Source organism: Caretta caretta, chromosome 3 (genome assembly GCF_965140235.1).
Source record: "Caretta caretta isolate rCarCar2 chromosome 3, rCarCar1.hap1, whole genome shotgun sequence".
NCBI lineage: Eukaryota > Metazoa > Chordata > Testudines > Cheloniidae > Caretta > Caretta caretta.
The window spans coordinates 197,808,644-197,829,907 of record NC_134208.1 but is presented as its reverse complement, the minus strand read 5'-3'; the positions used below and the strand labels follow the sequence as shown (position 1 = coordinate 197,829,907).

At 43.9% G+C, this 21,264-nt stretch overlaps 1 protein-coding gene across 1 annotated transcript in view; it reads right to left on the bottom strand.

Moving 5' to 3' along the window:
* The window catches only part of KIF16B (kinesin family member 16B), a 288,909-nt gene that overhangs the window by 30,608 nt on the left and 237,037 nt on the right, over positions 1 to 21,264 (bottom strand). The gene's annotated exons all lie outside the window — the stretch shown is intronic.

Sequence of the window (21,264 nt, the reverse complement as noted above, 5' to 3'; positions counted from 1 at the left end):
TGGACCTGGGTTGCCCAATACATAGACAAAGTGCATGCTTGTTGTTGACTGTGGGGACCCCAGGCAGAGAGCTACAATAGCAAAGCTTTATGATATTTAAGGGTTACAGGATAAGAGGTGACAACTCCTCACCAGTCTGGATTTCACCCCAGAAAGTAACGAGCTGTAAATCTGGTATTTCTATGAGTAGCCAGTGTCAGGGACTGGATATCACAGGGGAATGCTTCAAAGGTGCTGAGGGACTTGGGAGTTCCTATTTTTATCTTGAAAAGCAAATTGAAGGCTAGTGTTGCCCTGAGGAGATTGGTCTGGTGGTTAGACGCTGGTGTTGTCAGGGTGCTGATACCCACTTAAACAACAAGTCTCTCACTGGAGACATGGTGGGTAACAAAGTGACTCAGTCCTGGGCACCCTGAGAAAGAACCACAGTTATTGATACGACACTATGAAGAGAAGTAAAGGTCAGTGACAATCAGGCACCAAGCAAGTCAAAATTGCTTGTGGGAAAATATAGAGAAAAGAGGAAAACCCTGCACATAGTATTCATCAGTCTTGAGAAAGCTTATGACCACATTCTGAGAGAAGTCATCTGATGGGGTATGACAGGAGTCTCCAAACTATGGCCTGTGGGCCGGATCCGGCCCAGGGCTTCCATTTGTCCGGCCCTCCAACCAACGGGGAGAAGGGAACAGCTGAGCAGGCATGCCGAGCAGGCAGAGGGAGGGGCTGCCGGCAGCACAGCTGAGCTGTGCGAGGGGTGAGTGCCTCTGGGAGCCAGTGTCCCCCCAAAAGGGGAGCCAACTTAGGGGAGAGTTACTGCTGCAGCCGAGCAGGCCCAGACCGCTGCCTTAGAGTAAAAATACAAGCCAGATGCTTCATTACATCGCCAATAAATGGAGTAAAGAAGATGGAAATTAACAATTTCATAATGGTTACATTTTAACTACAGCACTAATAGAACCAAACAGTCCCAACCAACAACAATTTTGCATATATTTTGCATGTATTTAATTTCTTTCATAGTGGCTTCGGCCCGCAAAGCCCCTTCAAAAATCTAATATGGCCCTCATCTCATAAAGTTTGGAGACCCCTAGGGTATGGAATGAAACAGCTACCTGAGGCCATGTATGGGGGTGATGTTCCCACAGTGAGAAGACCCTATGGACAAACTGAACAATTTCTAGTGAGAGTCAGAGAATATCCAAGCTCAGCACCAAGCATCTTTTTGTTAGCATTGGTGCTTGATGCTCTTACAGAAACCATCCAGAGAATGGCACCCTGGTGCATGCTTTTTGCAGGTGACGTGCTCTTGGGGGAGAGCAAAGAGGAAGGAGGAGAAGATTGAGAGTGACGGAGGTGCCTACTTGAAAGAAATGGCATGAAGATATGGGTATATGGTCTATTGATTTGATGTTGCCTGGCAGGAAGATAATGAGACTAAGTCACTACCAAAAGGTGCAGAAGTTCAATAACAGAGGATAATGGTGAACTGAGCAATGAATTTATGAGCAGAACAGGAAAGGCATGGACTAAATGGAGAGACGTGAGCAGAGTGATCTTCAGTAGGAAATGCCTATCAAATGCCACATCAGATCTACAAGATGGGAATTAAGCCTGCACTTTTGTGTAGCATTCAGAGCTGTACACTGAGGAAGAGAACAGGAGCAGATCTTGACTACAGTGGAAATGAAATGTTAAGATGGCCACTTGGAGATACAGGGATAGATCATGTTCAGAACAAACCAATTAGGAGAACTGTGAAGGTGGCATCCATTATAGAAAAGCTGAGGGAATCCAGGCTTAGATGGTTTGTGCATGTGAAAAGAAGATTGTAAGAATATACAGAAAACAGAGTGTTAAACTTAGAAGTGGAGGGTAGGAGAAGAGTTGAAAGACCCAAAACTAGATGAATGGATGTTATACAAAAGGATATCATTACCTGTGGCATTTTTGAGGAACTGCTTCAAGACAGATTGGTGGGGAGAAGGAGGACTCAAAGAGCCAACCCTATACAGATGGGACTAAGACTAGAAGTCGAAGAAGAAAGTAAAATTTTGAGAAGAATGAAGTGCTTGGGCATGTCTGAAAATGGGACTTAGCTTCCTAAGTCCCTTTGAAAGTCCATGGGATTTAGGATCTTACATGACCTAGGGGCTTGTAAAATGTTTACCCACACTTCTGGGATGCACAAACCCAGCAGGAGAGAGAACCACACATGGGGTGTTTCTCCAGCCTAACAGTGGGCTGGATCAAAAGCCCACTGAAGTCTCTCATTTACTCCAGTGGGCTTTGGGTCAGGCCTATGATGCAGGAACTAATTAATATGATCTCTCAAATAGCACAACTCCTAACATGATGGCTGGGGTGCATAGAGGCCTTGCAAGCCAGCCTGTCTCCTGAAAGCACCAAGCTGTGGTGTGGCCACCTCACCTGGCTGTCTGGGTTTGTGTATCCCAGACATCTGTACCAACAGGGCCCTGTCTGTCTTAGTTTTCACACTTTGTTCTGCTGCAGGAAAGACTGATGAGGGCCAGATCCTTACTCCAGTGAAGCGCACCCAGAGAGTGCACACTCCTCTTCCCTCTCAGATAGTGGCCATGATTCTTGGCCAGTGCACCAATCCCTGTGCGTCTGCTGCAGACAGTATAAATTATGCCAGGGAATACCTAGAATCACAGAAATGTAAGCCTGGAAGTGACCTAAAGAGGTCATCTATCCAACACCCCTTCCATCCCTGTATGGAGGCAGGATTTAGTAAACCTAGACCATTCCTGACAGGTTTGTCTAACTTGTTGTTAAAATCCTCCAGTAACAGGCATTCCAAAACTTATGTAGGTAACCTCTTCCAGGGCTTAACTATCCTTATAGTTAGAAAGTTTTCCTTCTTATCTGACCTAAAACTCCCTTGCTGTAAACTAAGCAGTGCAAATTAAGCACTACCTCAGTGATGGAAATCAGCTGAAGTGCTTAAGCTGGATGCCCACTGGTTTAACTAGGCTGGGAGGAGCGAGCAGGATATTTTTGGAAGAAGGACCTTGACTCTGAAACTCAGTTCCCCACCTTGGTCTGACAGAACCTGAGTCAGCTGACCTTCAGGGCAAGCTGCAAGATTTACACCAGGGACATCTTGAGAAAGGACAGTTCACATCCTGATATTAGTTTATCCGTAGGATTTACCTTATTGCATAGACCTCTGTATAGGGCAAAATGATGGGACCAAATACCCTAGCATTTTCCTCCCCATCTCCTATTTTTGTTTTTTGTATGCATTATTTTATGGTACCCAAAGGTATGCTTGGCTCCGTGAAGATAAATTGCACAAGGTCCCTGCCCCAAAGAGTTTGTAACCTAATTTCATACAGCACAATGAGGATGGAATGGGAATCATAGAATATCAGAGTTGGAAGATACCTCAGGAGGTCTTCTAGTCCAACCCCCTGCTCAAAGCAGGGCCAATCCCCAATTTTTGCCCCAGATCCCTAAATGGCCCCCTCAAGGTTTGAACTCACAACTCTAGGTTTAACAGGCCAGTGCTCAAACCACTGAGCTATCCCTCCCCCAAAGACGAAAGAGAAGTCACAATAAGATTATTTTCATCAGAGAACTCATGATAAGATTATGAAGTTGCTCAGCAAAGCCACGTGGGCAGGATGGCTGAACAATGTTTCTTACAAATAAATGGGTTGCATTTCTCTTTTCATCTTCTGTCATTTTATACTGTAGATATTTAAAGACTTTTTTTAATTGTTCCCCTCTATTGTATTTTAAACGATTCGTATTCATTAAAAAAGTGCCAAAAAGTAAAAGAAAATCTCTCACACGATGATATCTCAAAGCCAGCCAATGGATTTTATTGAGGTACAAGCACTCATATGCAGAGACAAAGCTTGATTTGCTTGGGAGTCTACGGAGAAGGCTGGCACGGCACTGAAACAAGGAGAGATTTGTCCCCCTCTAGGAAGTGTTTTCAATGTGAGTAGGTTAGTTGTCGGTTGTAAGTGACACCTACTTAATTTTAGAGAGAAGACTGAAGAAACAGGCTTGTGCAGCTTTTTCTCACTAGAGCTGCTGACCAGTCCATTTGCACAATACCATCTTTAGAGCTCCTCTTCCAGGCTACCAGTTATTAATTAAAGGATCAAATTACGATCATTACTCAGTCTTTACTCAGGCAGAACTCCCACTGAAACGATTTCTCTTAACATACTGTAAGACTGAGGATCTCTTGCAAAGTGCTGAGCACCCTCAGCTCCCACTGAATCACATCGATAGGAGCTGAGGAACTTGGTTGCTGGTGCTCAGTATACCACATATGCACAGAGCTTGTTTTGTGGTGGTTTTTGTTTTGTCAGCCATATCAGCTATGCCAGTTTACATCAGTTGAGCCTCTGACCCGGAGAGTTCACATTTTTAGGGAGAGACTGAGCAGCAATCAAAATCATAACAAACAGTTCACACTACTTAATAAGTTACTAAGTCAGAACAGAACACCATAAATTGGAAGGGAAAAAAAAAAAACACTGGGGAATTTGAGTGATATCTTTATAGTCCAATTAAGGATGGTTTTACCAATATGCTACTAAGCAGCAAGAAGGTTACATTAGTTCAGTTCTTACATATTTAAGTACCAATGGCCCAATTAGCCTTAGGCCGATTATCTCACTAGGATCAGCTACAATATATATTTGTTTACAAATGACACAGAAGAGAATTAAATGCTAACCTCTCTGTTGTCCAGGAAACAATCATCTTTTAAATTTTTAATTTTTTAATTTAAAATGTTTGCATTCCAAGCGCAGGAAGTCATTAAAACTGTATGGGGGGGGAAAAAAACTAGTGCATCTACTTATGGCAGAACTGATATATGCTGTAATTACAGCAGGTTACAGAGAAAAATGTCCCTTTCATGTTAGACCATTGTTATGAATGTTTCAGTGCACTGCTTAGGATTGCTATTGCTTAAGAAGTAGAAAATCATTTATTCTGCATGTGTAAATCTTTGGCAACAAGTGCAGGTAGGAATACCTAATTTACCTTGTGTACAGCCATTTTTATGTAAAATACTGGAATCACCACCATGAAAATGGTTGCTTGGTAAAGACAGTTTTACGTGATATAAATGGTAATTTGTGTGTTGTAATTTAGTTACTAATATCCTCATGTAATGTCCTGAGAGAATTAGGGGGGAGAGCAAGTGGATTTTCTTGAACAAATTTCGTCAGAAGCCTAGGAAGAATGGATACCAGCTCAGATTTGTTAGGATGTCTTCTCTGATGTCTCACCAGGACAATTTAGAAGAAATAAATATCAGGTGAAACTGAGAGGGATCCTACATTTTGAACAATATAGGAGGAGATTGACCAACCCCAGCCTCAAAGATCTTCAAATAATTATTGGAAAGTATCTATCTGCAACAAAACACTGCACCTAAATTCTTTTTGAGAATTGCCCTTTTCACCTTTAAGTGCCTAGAGATTCGTGAGCCAGTGCATTTCCAACCTCGACCTCCATTTCCATTTCCCCCCCCATGCCTCTTTTCCCCACCCACCTACCTACAGTACTGTCTTCACTTTGTATGTTTCCAGACTAACCCATGTCTGTATGTCCAGAAAACAGAGTTGCTCAGTTTGGTCACACAACCAGATTATGCACAAGCTGAACGAAGATGGTCAACCCAAGAAGGGGATGTGGGATAGAGAAGGTTCAAGCCCACTGCGTGGGCTGTTTTAGGTATCATAGAATCATAGAATCATAGAATATAAGGGTTGGAAGGGACCCCAGAAGGTCATCTAGTCCAACCCCCTGCTCAAAGCAGGACCAATTCCCAGTTAAATCATCCCAGCCAGGGCTTTGTCAAGCCTGACCTTAAAAACCTCTAAGGAAGGAGATTCTACCACCTCCCTAGGTAACGCATTCCAGTGTTTCACCACCCTCATAGTGAAAAAGTTTTTCCTAATATCCAATCTAAACCTCCCCCACTGCAGCTTGAGACCATTACTCCTCGTTCTGTCATCTGATACCATTGAGAACAGTCTAGAGCCATCCTCTTTGGAACCCCCTTTCAGGTAGTTGAAAACAGCTATCAAATCCCCCCTCATTCTTCTCTTCTGCAGGCTAAACAATCCCAGCTCCCTCAGCCTCTCCTCATAACTCATATGTTCCAGACCCCTAATCATTTTTGTTACCCTTCGCTGGACTCTCTCCAATTTATCCACATCCTTCTTGAAGTGTGGGGCCCAAAACTGGACACAGTACTCCAGATGAGGCCTCACCAATGTTGAATAGAGGGGAACGATCACGTCCCTCGATCTGCTCGCTATGCCCCTACTTATACATCCCAAAATGCCATTGGCCTTCTTGGCAACAAGGGCACACTGCTGACTCATATCCAGCTTCTCGTCCACTGTCACCCCTAGGTCCTTTTCCGCAGAACTGCTGCCTAGCCATTCGGTCCCTAGTCTGTAGCTGTGCATTGGGTTCTTCCGTCCTAAGTGCAGGACCCTGCACTTATCCTTATTGAACCTCATCAGATTTCTTTTGGCCCAATCCTCCAATTTGTCTAGGTCCTTCTGTATCCTATCCCTCCCCTCCAGCGTATCTACCACTCCTCCCAGTTTAGTATCATCCGCAAATTTGCTGAGAGTGCAATCCACACCATCCTCCAGATCATTTATGAAGATATTGAACAAAACCGGCCCCAGGACCGACCCTTGGGGCACTCCACTTGATACCGGCTGCCAACTAGACATGGAGCCATTGATCACTACCCGTTGAGCCCGACAATCTAGCCAGCTTTCTACCCACCTTGTAGTGGATTCATCCAGCCCATACTTCCTTAACTTGCTGACAAGAATACTGTGGGAGACCGTGTCAAAAGCTTTGCTAAAGTCAAGGAACAATACATCCACTGCTTTCCCTTCATCCACAGAACCAGTAATCTCATCATAGAAGGCGATTAGATTAGTCAGGCATGACCTTCCCTTGGTGAATCCATGCTGGCTGTTCCTGATCACTTTCCTCTCATGCAAGTGCTTCAGGATTGATTCTTTGAGGACCTGCTCCATGATTTTTCCAGGGACTGAAGTGAGGCTGACTGGCCTGTAGTTCCCAGGATCCTCCTTCTTCCCTTTTTTAAAGATTGGCACTACATTAGCCTTTTTCCAGTCATCTGGGACTTCCCCGGTTCGCCACGAGTTTTCAAAGATAATGGCCAATGGCTCTGCAATCACAGCCGCCAGTTCCTTCAGCACTCTCGGATGCAACTCGTCCGGCCCCATGGACTTGTGCACGTCCAGCTTTTCTAAAAAGTCCCTAACCACCTCTATCTCCACAGAGGGCTGGCCATCTATTCCCCATTTTGTGATGCCCAGCGTAGCAGTCTGGGAGCTGACCTTGTTAGTGAAAACAGAGGCAAAAAAAGCATTGAGTACATTAGCTTTTTCCACATCCTCTGTCACTAGTTTGCCTCCCTCATTCAGTAAGGGGCCCACACATTCCTTGGCTTTCTTCTTGTTGCCAACATACCTGAAGAAACCCTTCTTGTTACTCTTGACATCTCTGGCTAGCTGCAGCTCCAGGTGCGATTTGGCCCTCCTGATAACATTCCTACATGCCCTAGCAATATTTTTATACTCTTCCCTGGTCATATGTCCAACCTTCCACTTCTTGTAAGCTTCTTTTTTATGTTTAAGATCCGCTAAGATTTCACCATTAAGCCAAGCTGGTCACCTGCCATATTTACTATTCTTTCGACTCATCGGGATGGTTTGTCCCTGTAACCTCAACAGGGATTCCTTGAAATACAGCCAGCTCTCCTGGACTCCTTTCCCCTTCAAGTTAGTCCCCCAGGGGATCCTGGCCATCCGTTCCCTGAGGGAGTCGAAGTCTGCTTTCCTGAAGTCCAGGGTCCGTATCGTGCTGCTTACATTTCTTCCCTGTGTCAGGATCCTGAACTCAACCAACTCATGGTCACTGCCTCCCAGATTCCCATCCACTTTTGCTTCCCCCACTAATTCTACCCGGTTTGTGAGCAGCAGGTCAAGAAAAGCACCCCCCATAGTTGGCTCCTCGAGCACTTGCGCCAGGAAATTGTCCCCTACGCTTTCCAAAAACTTCCTGGATTGTCTATGCACCGCTGTATTGCTCTCCCAGCAGATATCAGGAAAATTAAAGTCACCCAGGTAGGTGTGCGGATATAAAATTAACTCCCTGAACAGCTCTCTCTGAATCCAGACCTCTTCCTTCACGACTACTATGGCCATGGATGTTATACTACAGCCCACAGTATGTGGGTGGAATGATGGGTTGGTGATGGAATGTGGAGAATGGTCGGGGGCTATCCATGAATGCCCAGTTCCTCATCCATTTCAGAGCATTCAATCAGGGACAGTTTCTTCGGCCACATGACCCACTCAGTCTCCCAAGCTGTCACTTAGCTGTGGAAGAGCCTTCCTGCATCCCCTGGAATCTCTGCGGTAATGCTTCTGACCTCAGTACCTGGCTGCAGTTGGAAGCTGACACCAGCTCCATTGCTGGGGAAGGTTGAAGAGTTGCGTGGGCCTGTAACGGGGCACTCTACCCACCGCTGGACAGCACCGCCTCCTGGTGGTTCTGAGGATTAGCACTGCGAGGCAGATGCTCCTTCCTGCTGTTGCACTCAGTCTCTCTCTCTCAGCCTGCAGCCCCTCTGTCACCCCAGGAGCTGTGGCTGCCTCTTCGTGAATTGGCCCTCCAGCCACGTCACTCGGTGGTTTCCCGTTCCGGGATGTATCAAAGTCCCTTTTCACCAGCAGTCTCAGGAACGCTTCACTGCCCCTCAGTGGCTGGCAGGGTTACCCAAGCCCACGCTATACTCTGGGTTCGGGCTCAGGGACCCTCTAGTCAGCAACTGAGGTCTGTTCCATTCTAGACCTTACTGCCTTTCCCTGAGCTCATTCCTTGCCTTCTGGCACTCCCACCCCCATCTGGACTTGCCAGCCTCCCAACTCTCTCCAGTAATTGTAGGTGACCTGTTTCTGCAGCCTCCAAACACACCTCCATTCTCCCAAGGAGTGACTGCAGACTTTTCCAGCCACCCCATCTCTTTATATATCCAGCCCAGCTTGTTCCTCCCCAGCTGGGCTCCCTCCCTGAGTTAGGGGATTGCTTAGCCACCTGATTCCTCTCATCTGTGGCCTGTGGGGCTTAATTAGCCCCCTTCTCAATCTACATGAACCCTTTCATAGCCACTGTGGGGTGAATACCCCATTACAGGGCCATATAGGCCCTTGCTGCAGAGGCCACACCTATGCCTCCAAGTGGCGTCCCCTTGGGGTCCTCAGAGCAGCTACTGACAGTAACGTCAGTAGTCATCCCAGAAGTGCTAGCACAGTGGTTTCTTGTCAGCTGCGCTGAATCTTGAGGCAGAGAAGACTTCTAGGTGATTCCAAACCCCTAGCTACCAGATTTTGGGGTGGCAGGAGCAGCTTAGCAAAAAAAAAAGGGCTCCCCAAAATTAGTCATGATTCAGTAGTTGGGGGGGCGGTTAATCTTACTAAACTCTGAAATACAGTTCACAATGTCCAGCGTGCTCATTTCAGTGAACCCTCTCCAACCTACAAAAAGACTGAACAACATAGGACCATACAACCTGCCATACAGTGATCCATCAGTCCAATACCCTGTCTCTAACAGTGGCCAGCACCAGCTCCTTCGGAGGAAGGCACAAAAGACCCTGCAGTGTGTAGCTGTGGAATAACTTGCTCATAAGGAAAGTTTCCTCCTATTCTCCATTAGCTAATGGTTTGCTTTGGCCCTGAAGCATGTTAACAAGGGATTATTATTAACTATTATTTTAATGGTCATTGGCTTCCACTAGAGCCTCAAACTTATTTTTCCTTTTCAAGGAAAGGACCAAAATGTGCGGTCTATTTACAAGCTTAGCCAAGAATAAAAGACTTCAGAACAAGTGTTAGAAAGTTCTTGGATTGTTTTATGACAGTGTTAACAGGCTGGTGATCTAGCTGTAACTCTACTGAGAGAAAGCTGAGAACATTAAGGAATGGATCACAGGTTAACCCCTTGGTGTCAATGGGTTCAGGGCTTCAGTAACTTTAATTTGATGGAGCTGGGGAATCCTTGACATTTTGCACCACGGGGTTAATTTGAAAAGGGATGAGAAGTCAGTTTCAGTTACAAGCACAGGTTTAATAATAAAGGAATGAAAATAATAAGACACCTGGAGACCAGCCAGAGTGTGAAATTGTCTTTGAAGATGCATTGCTATTCCAAGGTGAAAACTGTGGGGTTTTGAATATAATTATATTCAAGAAACGGGGAGGAAATAAGGAAACAGCAGATACATTAAATTATTTTGCATCTCTGCAAATAAGTGGATAGCAAGAGAATCACACCTACAGGAATTAAAGATGATCACTGCAGAACTGTGCATTTAACCTCCAAAATAACAGGGATTGAAAGATTATGTACATCTAAAAGGACTCTTTGAAGGGACCAGAGAAACCAAGCATAGTTACAGGTTTCAGAGTAGCAGCCGTGTTAGTCTGTATTCACAAAAAGAAAAGGAGTACTTGTGGCATAGTTAGAGACATACTGAGAAACCACAGACCAACCTCTTAGAGGTAATTTGTGCTGAAGTCTTAGAAAATGATTGGCAAGTTCACACAGATGAGTATTTAAATGAGCACAGCTTCACTGGGGACACACAGAGAGGCTTGGGTGACTCGCACTGTCTGGTACTGTCAGGTTACATTAGGGATGGAGGGAAAGCTTAGACCACATGGAATGAGTGTACAGAATCAACTCCTGTCTCTCTCCTCCACCACCTCTTTTACTGCCCCAGCCCTACCTCCCTTTCCAATTTCTTCTGCTCTAGTCCACACGTAGCTCCCACTAGAAGCACTGAAAAAGGCAACCTCCCACTCTGAGGAGCCCGAGAGCGACCTGCTTCCCGAGAATTGGCTGCTTCAGCTCCAAGATCATGCAAGTTTGCACCACACCTGGCTTCTGATGCTGCTGCTGGTCAGGCTGACAAAGGTCAGGGAGTGCCAGTAGGTGATGGCCAAGAAAGTTTCCCAAGCAGTTTGGGGGAGGTAGGGGAGAAAGGCATTGACTCTATGTAGGGTTCCTTAGATCCACCTTCCTCCTTTTAGTTCCATTCTCTGGATCCTCTCTTCCCGGGCTGGGATAGACAACAGTGCCATTTCTGCTGACCACTGGGGAAACTGGGCGCTCCTGATGGGTTGAAATGCCCCCATAACTGTCAGCATAGTGTTGAGAAGCTCTTTGTCATATGTTCAGATACTATAGTGATGGGGACCATAACAGTACTGTCCTCAAGGAGTCCCTGTGTTCCCTGCTCTCCAGATGATCACCAAACACAAATCACGTTGCCAGCAGCCTTTTGTCTGAGAACAGTCCTTCAGCGCCAGAAGGGAAATGAATAGCAACTTTTACCACCCCGTCTCCTTCTTCCATACATCACCTATTACTTTAGTAAACCATTCTTTCCCACACCTCTCATTCACTTTTAATATATCTCCTTGTGTTTCATTATCAAATTTACATACATTTCAATATTGCTATGCATTTTTTTCTTCATATTTCCATCCCAGCCAATATTCAGCTTTCCGTAATCAAATAGGGATCACTAATTGTGTCAAAAATTGAATAGGATTGATAATACATTTTTTTTGCAAACAGAAAATAATTAATCAGATATCCCAACCCTGAGCGCTTTCATTGTTTCTTTTAATTAATCCAAAGTTTTAAAGTGCTATTGTGTAGTAACTCTTTTTAACAGAATGCAGCTCCACTTACACATAAAAGAATGAATGGTCTTGGGGAACTGTTTAAAAATGTTTTACTATATACCCATAAAGCCACACTGTTTAAAAAAAATCAATCTGGTTGAAAGAGGAAATGAAACCAGGTATAACAAATTTAAAAACCCCAAACCCACACAACAATTGGAAGAAAAGAGCGGTTGATACTAATGAATATAAACCAAAAGTTTGGAATTGTAGAAAACTGTTAATCGAAACAAAACAATAAAAGGAAAATTCTATGGCCAGCAAAATTAAGGATAAGGAGTGTTTTAAAAGTATTTTAGGAACAAAAGGAATCCTTACCAGTTGTTATTGGTCCATTACTACATGGAAATCGTAGAATTGTCAATAACACAGAAAAGGCAGAAGTGTTCCATATATATTTCTATTCTGTATTTGGGAAAATGCCAGTTGATGTATTTATGTCATATGGTAATGAGGAAATACTTTCCATCCTAACAGGAACTAAGAAGGATGTTAAACAGCAGCTACCAAATTTAGATATTTTTAATTGAGCAGTTCCGGATAACTTGCATCCAACAGTTTTAAAAGAGCTAGCTGAGGACCACTAATGTTGATTTTCAATAAGTCTTGGAACACTAGGGAAGTTTCAGAGGACTGGAAGAGAGCTAAGGTTATGCCAGTATTTGAAAAGGATAAATGAGATGACATGGGTAATTATAAGAAAGTCAGCCTGACACTGATCCCAGGCAAATTAATGGAATTGATACTGGACTTGATTAAAAATATAATTAATGCCACTCAACATGGGGTTATGGAGAATAGATCTTATCAAAATAACATGATACTTTTCAAAAATGAGATAACGAGTTAGGAGAATGGAGGTAACAGTGTTGATGTAACATACTTAGACTTCTGTAAGGCATTTGACTTGGTACCACAACTAAAATGATACAAAATCAACATGCCAAACATTAAATGGATTAAAAACTGACTCAGTGATAAGTGTCAAAGTGTAACTGCATATGGGGAAGCATTACTGTGTGGGTCTATTGAAGGGGGGTTCTGCGGGGATCCATTCTTGGCCCTAGGCCATTTAACATTTTTATCAATGTCTTGGAAGAGAACTTAAAATATTCGCTGATAAAGTTTGCAGATGACACAAAGAGTGGGGAAGTGGTAAATAATGAAGAGGACAGGTCATTGAGTGATCTGGCTCGCTTGGTAAACTGGGCACAAGCAAACAATATGTAGTTTTAAATGGGCCAAATGTAAAGTCATATATCTAGGAACAAAGAAAGTAGGCCATATTTAGAGGGCAGGGGACTCTATCCTGTGAGGCAGTAACTTTGAAAAGAACTTGGAGGTCATGGTGGATAATCAGCTAAACATGAGCTTCCAGTGAGGTGCTGTGGCCAAAAGGGCTAATGTGATCTTTGGATGTGTAAATAGGGGAATATTGAGTAGGATTGGGGATTAGTAACTCTGTATTTGGCACGGGTGTGTCAATACTGTGTCCAGTTCTGGTGTCCGCGCTTCAGGAAGGGCATTGATAAATTGGAGAGGGTTCAGAGAAATACCACAAAAATGATTAAAGGATTGGAAAACATGCATTATAGCGATAGACTCAAAGATCTAGCTGTTTAGTTTAACAAAGAGAAGGTTACCGGTGACTTGCTCACAGTCTCTTAGTACTCTAAGTACAGAGAACAAAACTTTGGTAACAGAAGGCTCTTCATTTTAGCAGATAAAGGTAAGCAGACAAGATCCAACGGCTAGAAATTGAAGCTAGACAAATTCAGATTAGAAATAAGGTGCTGTGGTGGATTCTCTATTGCTGGAGATCCAGCTTCCAGATTGGATGGTTTTCTACAAGATATGCTCTAGTTCTGTCACAGTTATCTGACTTGAACCAGGAACGAATTCTGGGAAGTCCTACAGCTATGCCAGAGGTTAGCTTAGATGATCACAATGGTACCGTGAAGAATCATGGAAATATAGGGCTGGGAGGGACCTCGAGAGGTCATCAAGTGCAACCCCTGTGCTGAGGCAGGACCAAGTAAACCTAGACCGTCCTTGACAGGTATTTGTCCAACCTGTTTTTTAAAACCTCCAAGATGGGGATTCCACAACCTCCCTTCGAAGCCTATTCCCAAACTTAACTACCCTTATCATTAGGACTCTTCCCCCTAATATCTAACCTAAATCACCCTAGCTGCAAATTAAAACCATTACTTCTTGGCCTACCTCCAGTCAACAAGGACAACAAATCATCACAGACTTTATAGCAACTCTTAACATATTTGAAGGCTTATTAGGTTCCACCTTCAGTTTTATTGGCTCAAGACTAAACATACCAGTTTTTTAAAACCTTTCCTCATAGGTCAGGTTTTCTAAACCTTTTGCCATTTTTGTTGCTCTCCTCTGGGCTCTCCGATTTGTCCATGTGACCCTTCTGACAGGTGGAGCCAGCAGCAACCAAGGTTGGGTTCAATATCTAGGAGTTCTTCTTAACAACACAAAACAGAACTGTCTCAAGTGTCTCAACTGCCCAATGATCTGGGAAAACTAACCACCACGCATGGTTGCCTCTAAGAGGCAGTATTTCCCCTCTCACAAGGGCTGAGTCTGTGTACAACAAAAGAAAACTATTAAAAGGGAAAGAGAAGCCAGCATTAATCTGGGAAAACCCACAATGGTGATTCAAAAGCATGTACCATAAGCAAACACCCACCCCAGAGTACATTGAGCAGTGTTCTTTGCCTCAGTTTCCCACCTTGTGGTGTGAAAGTCTGACTATCAAACATCCCTTTAATCCCCTTTCCCTCCACAGCACCCCACTCACAACTGGCTGTCCTTGGTCAACAAAGGCCCAGGGTTCAGAGCTGCATTCACATGGGTTCACCTCCTACCCCCAAAAAGGGAAAGGGGGCGCATCAAGCAATGCCTCTGCTGGGGCTGCTGCCTCTGCAACTGGCTCACTGCTGCTGCTTAACTCTGCCACTGTTAACACTGCGGCTGGCTTGCTGCTCACTGCCACTTCCGTGATGCCGCGTTCTGAGATTCTACCACGTAGCCCAATTCTTAGTGATTCCCAAGGGTAGTAAGGAACCTCTCAGTTGAGTCCAACCAGTTCTGTCTTTGAACACTGGCGAGAGAAGGATCAAATGATGTCTAGGACTCTGTAGGTGGAGACCTCAGCCTCCCTCATTGTCACTGGGATTTGGCATCCCTACTGCCTGCTGAGCAAGTGAGGTTCAATTCAGGGTGACCCCTCTCAATCAAGACATGCTAACTCTAGTCCCGGCACCTTTTAAGCATACATTAAGAACAACAACATTTCATGACCTGTTACTAAAGTGAACTGTAATCCAAAACCAGCCAAAATTGGTTACTTTGGCTAAGCAGCTGTCTGCTGAACAGGTAGGCAGAATAGGCGTGTCTATGCAAATACAGGTCTGCTCCTGAAGTCTTTTCCCCAAGTTCAGCACTAGAGGTCAAGGGAGAGCTCATTCAGACTCTGCTTACAATACATCTTTCCTAAAGTGTGGCACTCAGAATTGGACACCGTATCCAGTTGAGGGCTCACAGTGCTGAGTAGAGTGGGACAATTACCTCCCATGTCTTACATACAACACTCCTGTTAATACACCCCAGAATGATATTAGCCTTTTCCGCAACTGCATCAGATTGTCAACTCATACTCAATTTGTGATCCACTCTAATCCCCAGATCCTTTTCAGCAGTACTACCTTCTAGCCAGTTATTCCCCATTTTGTAGTTATGCATTTGATTTCGCCTTCCTAAGTGAAGTACTTTGCTTGAATTTTGAATTCTAATCCCATCTTCCAAAGTACTAGCAACCCCTCCAGCTTGGTGTCATCTTCAAATTTTATAAGTATACTCTCTACTTCATCATCCAAGTCATTAATGAAAATATCGAATAGTATTAGATGAAGGACTTTCCCCTGCGGGACCCCATTAGATACACCCTCCCAGTTGGACAGTGAACCATTGTTCCAAGAATAGTTAGCACTCTTTCATGACAGTCTTTCAACCAGTTGTATACCTGCTTTATGGTAATTCCCTTGCAACCACATTTCCCTTCCTTGCTTATGAGAATATCATGTGAGACTGTGTCAAAAAGCCTTACTAATATCAAGATTAACATGTCTACAGCTCCTCCCTATCCACTGGATTTACAATCCACAGATCTCTGCCTTATTTTTCCAGCATAAAAGCTGTTTAAAATTTTTAATAGATATAATTTTGTGATTTTTCTGACATACTTTAACTCCTCAGTTTCTCTTATATTTTTAAAGATTCTTCCTAGACCAAAATGCCTGCTTATAAACTGGCTCTTGCCACTTACTGTCCCAGTTCCTGTTTTGCAAATCTTTGTTCTTCTTTGGTTTTCTTTCCCCAGCAACGTGAGTTAAGATCCCCCAACATCACCACTTAGGGGAGGAGTTAGGAAGAAATAGCATTTTATTTGAGGCAGCATCCTCATCTCAGGAATTCCCAAATTCAATTCAAAGTTATTTACCTTGTGAAATCAAAAATGGAGCTATCCCCACATTATATATCTGCATTACATTTTAAAAAACTGTTGAAAAATAATCACAGTTGCAAAGCGAAGTATTAAAAAGTTGGGAAAAGAATCAAGGTTGAATAGCTACTCAGTCAGTGAGCACCATCCATCCCATGCACTGAATGTGGTGGGGTCCTCTGGAGAAAGTACTATGTGATTACATAATTAAAAGACAATCATATTCTATGTGCAGAAAGGGGCAGAGTTAAATTGCATGGGCCGTGTTGCCAACTCTCATGAACTTTTGCAATGCAAGCGATTTTGGCCCCTGCTGCAGGGCTCTTGCAATGACATGAAGAGCTCATGCACTCTTGTGACTTGGAAACAGTCACCTGCAGTCACCACCCTCCCACATGCAGCAGCTCCCATACCCCTCTCAAACAAGTACCTACTTCCTGGACCCCTTCCCTCTTCCTCATCCTTCCCAGACCATCCTGCTTCCCCAGTCCTCTGCCTCAGCCCTCCCTGTTCCCCAGCCGCAGCAGTTACCTGCCACCCACCTCTCTGGCTCGCTTGCACTTGCCCAAGTCATTCTCCTTGTTTCCAGATCCTTAGAGTTCCTGCTTCCCTAAGATCCCTTCCCTCAGCTCTCAAACAGTGTCATCTCTAGCATCTCCCTCCCGACTTTGGGACACAGCAGCCACTTGATCCCCCGACTCCCCAGAAGTTTTGCCCTCCTCAATCACACCTATTCCCTACTGCCCCATCCTCTCAAATCGCTCCTACCCCACTCCCCAATTACCCTGAGAGTTTTCTTGGGGGCATGTCTGGTTGCCTTAATCCTTCCTCCGCCCTGCAGGCTTCTATGGGTGACCAGCTGGCAGCACCTTCTGTCTTGAGGAGGTGGCTAAGCAGGATCAATATCCCTCCCAATCCAACGGATGTCACTGTCATCAGGGGAAGCGCCCCACCCCTCCTGCTGGGCTGGACAGTTAGCTTTCACCCTTAGCCAGCTAAGCACCAGGAAGTCCCACCCCAGAAGGCTGGGATTCCCTCCGGCGAGAGCCTATATCTGATCCTGAGGCACAGTCAGAGGGACCAGCATTCAGCTGCTCTCCCTCCTACACATAGGAGTCAATAGGGCAGTATATCCCTTCCTCCTTGGGAGGTAAAGAGAGGTCATTCTTCTTCCATCTCTCCCCTTGTCGTGCGTGTGTGTGGGGGGTGTTAAGGCTGGGCCCACCTGCTCCCTTCCCATCCCCCCACTTTCCTGGAAGATACATCTGATCCCTCCACTATCCCATAGCCCTGGGGGACAGGGTATTGTTGCAAGGAGCATTTCAATATGACCCTCTTCAATGGCTTTATACCGTCTCCCTGTTTGGAACAGTGCTGCCCTTCTTCCAGCCCCACCTCCGTCTGCCCTTCACCACACGGGCAAAAGAAGGTCCTTCCCCTAAACTAATTCTTGGAAATTACTGAAACGAATACATACATAGAATAATCAATCTGAGGAAGATGGAGCCGGAATGGCTAAAATTTGGTGAAGTTACGTGCAACTGATTACAGAGAGTTATAATGGTAACATAAACTGTAGGCACTGCAAGTGGTGTTAAGTTAAAAAACAAAATAAAAAACATGGCATGAAATCCTGGCTTCTAACTTCAATAGCCAGGATTTCACCCAAGTGCTTTCATGTTTGAAAGCACTAAAAGATTCTTGGATACATTTATTCATAATTACCCAGGAAAAAATATCACATTCGTCATGAAAGGTTCACATCGCCAAAGAATAACTGGAAAGTTCCACAGGGCAATCTTTGATGGTTTCCTTTGCTGAAGCGGGAAATGAATCCAAAAAATGGCCATGGTATGTAGCAGCCAAACAAATCAAAATAAATGCAATCACCTTCACTGGTTTGGTTCACATACAATTAATTGTAATAGAGCCAGGGTCTCCCAGAACTTCACAACTGTCACTAGATGTCACACAATGTCAGTGACACTGTGCACTAGTGTGTCAGACCGCACTATCACTGCCAAAGACAGGGAAAAATGAGGTCCCTCATCTCCTAAAGCACAGGCCCCTACAACTTGAGCTAAATGAGGCTCCCCTTTGGCTGTAGCAGCATTTTGGGTTCAGGTCACATTTAAGCACTTCTGATTCTATCCGACAGAGAAGGCAGTGCTAGAACCCACGATCGCCAGTCCATTGTAACATTACAACCACAGCATGTAAAAGTTTTAGATATATACTGCATCTAGTAATGAGACCAGCACCAGTAAGTGTAGACACATTTCAAATCTTCACCACACTTATTAACTAAAATATTGACTATTAGTCACATGAGCATCATGTTGTATTGACTGGAGGTCAATTTTGAAGAAGGTGCTAACTGGACCTTCTGGACACAGAATGGGGCACAAACAGAGAAGAAAGGAGCTTTGTTAAATTGAATTGTACAATTAAGGACAATAGAAAGACCTTAACATAAACAGAACTTTTCCCCATATTCTTACAGAATGTGTATCACATACCTACAAAATCCAGCTTATTCTCCTAACACGTCCTTATAAGTAGTTGCATAATAGATAATTACATTCTAGACTTTGAATTTCTAAGACATATGGATGAGGATACATGTCATCAAAAAAACATGCCCTCCTATATAGATTTAGTTGCCAGAACCAATCCACTTCAACAGATTGAGAGCCTATATTAGGGCTTGATTTTACAAGTTGCCAAGCAACTCCTGGGAGGAGTTGCGCAGTGAACTCCCACTCACTTCAAAGCGAGTACAGTGAGCACAGTAACTTCATGGAGACACTTATTACCTCTTGGCATCAGACCTCTACTTGTGTACGCATTTTCTCATCTCCCTGATGATATGCTCCCAAGACATACGTGAATGGATATGTCCTATTTCCAAGCTATTTATTAAAAAGAGATGGGGAAATCTGTTTTTCAGTTAATCATCCACAGTTTGTTAATTAATGCTACCTACATGAGAAATGGAAATAATCCAAATCAACAGATTCAGATACAGGATCACTTGACATCTACCATTTTAGAGTGCTTGGATGGGGAACCTTCCCTCTTACCCTTATGGAAGTGCTTATGTCTCCCTTCCCCCTGCTTGCTCTGGTCTCTAGCGTTTCTCAGAGCTGGAGGGAGAGTTCTTAGAGCCACTCAAGACTGGAAAAGGGTCACTTCTACCTTCCTCAGGCTGATGTATATGGGGTCTCCCCAGTCAGAGGTTGTTCCCGCCTGCATTGCTTCTTCTATGAGGAATGAACTCAGGCAAAATTCCCTAGACTGTTTAGTGCAACTCAGTAACAAGCTGCAGATTCTGCACCTGGAAGGATTTTGTGCTAGTCTGTGACCGGGAACAGCTTGTGGTATGTATTACAGCTTTTAAAGCCAGAAATCCTTGGCATACTCCCTACAACCGTTGGAGGGCCGGAAGACAGGGGAATATGGCAATGGCTTCCTGCCCCAGACGGGGGGGGGGGGGGTTTCCAAGATAAAGGAACCAGACACCTATTCAACTAATTCCAAACTAACTGTACTAAGAGACTATAAAATGTTTTGGAACTATTTACAGTGAGAAATCTAAGAAGCCAGTATGAACCCTGAAGCTTCATCCTAGATCACGAGCGGTAAGAAGGAACTATGATACCAGTGGTCTGAGAGTCCCCTTTATTCCATTGGTGTAGACGATAAGAGCAGGGTACACGAGGAGACCACACGGACACTACTAAAGAAAATTCTTCAGTCCTGGGCACATGCACAACCCTGAAGTGCACTACACATCACTCGAAGGATACACATTATACAGTATCTTTCTTGTTCAGAGTGCTTTACAAACAATATCTACTTGGTCCACGGCTTTAACCAGGTTTCTCAGACATTACAATGATGAGGGATGGAGATGGATATAGACAGAGAAGCGTCATGGCTTGATTTCCAGAGGTGATGAGCAACCCAGTCTTCCATGAAAGTCGATGTGAAGAGAAGCTGCTCAGCACCTTTGAAAATCAGGCAGTTTGAGTTTTCACCAAGCAGTTTTTAAAGCCCTCATTATTACTGTGTTCAACGAGGCTGAGAAAAAAAAACATACTTCTGACCATACACTTCAGCCTCTAATGGTCCAGATGTAGGACGAAAGAGAAATAGTGATGCAGAAGGCTTAAAAAAATCAGTGGGATTAATTTATTTACGACCTAATCTACATTTTATGTCCTCATTTTTTGAGATTCAGCTTTTCTGATGTAAATAATTTGCAATACTGAAAAAATGAGAACGCTGGTTTGTGCAGAAAGCAGTTAAAGGTGGGTCTAAACCAGGGCTAATCAATAGGTGGACTGCAGACCAAATCCAGAGTGCCAGACGCTTTTGAACAGACTGCAAAATCATTTTATTTACTTATTATTATCGTTATTTTTTATTATTTTCTCTGGAGTCTGGACCTTGACTATACTTTGACCAAGAAATCTGGACTTGGACAAAAAATTAATTGACTACCCCGGTCTAAGCTATGAGACATAATTAGGTTGGAAGCATGGGACTGACACATTGTTTGAGGAATGGCTCTTGTCAAATATTAAATATAGTGGAAAACCATATAGTAATGCCCCTAGAAGCTGTAGCATAGGGGACCTTTGGCGACTCAAAGGTTCAAGCTATGAAAAAGAGCAATGAAATTGGGTTCCATTTCTCAAGATCAGAAGATCTTATTATACCCACTTTTTGGCAATGATGTATTTTTTAAAAAACACGTTCCAAATTCTTCAAAATAGTACAAAACAAGAAAACAAAAGGTAATCATCTAAAATTTAGGAAGCACGAGAAGGAGTTATTCAGGCTAGATTGGGCTGTGTAAAGATGGAAGGAGCTATCAAAGGGATCTACGCAAAGCACTTGGGAAAGAGACTATCGTACCATAGT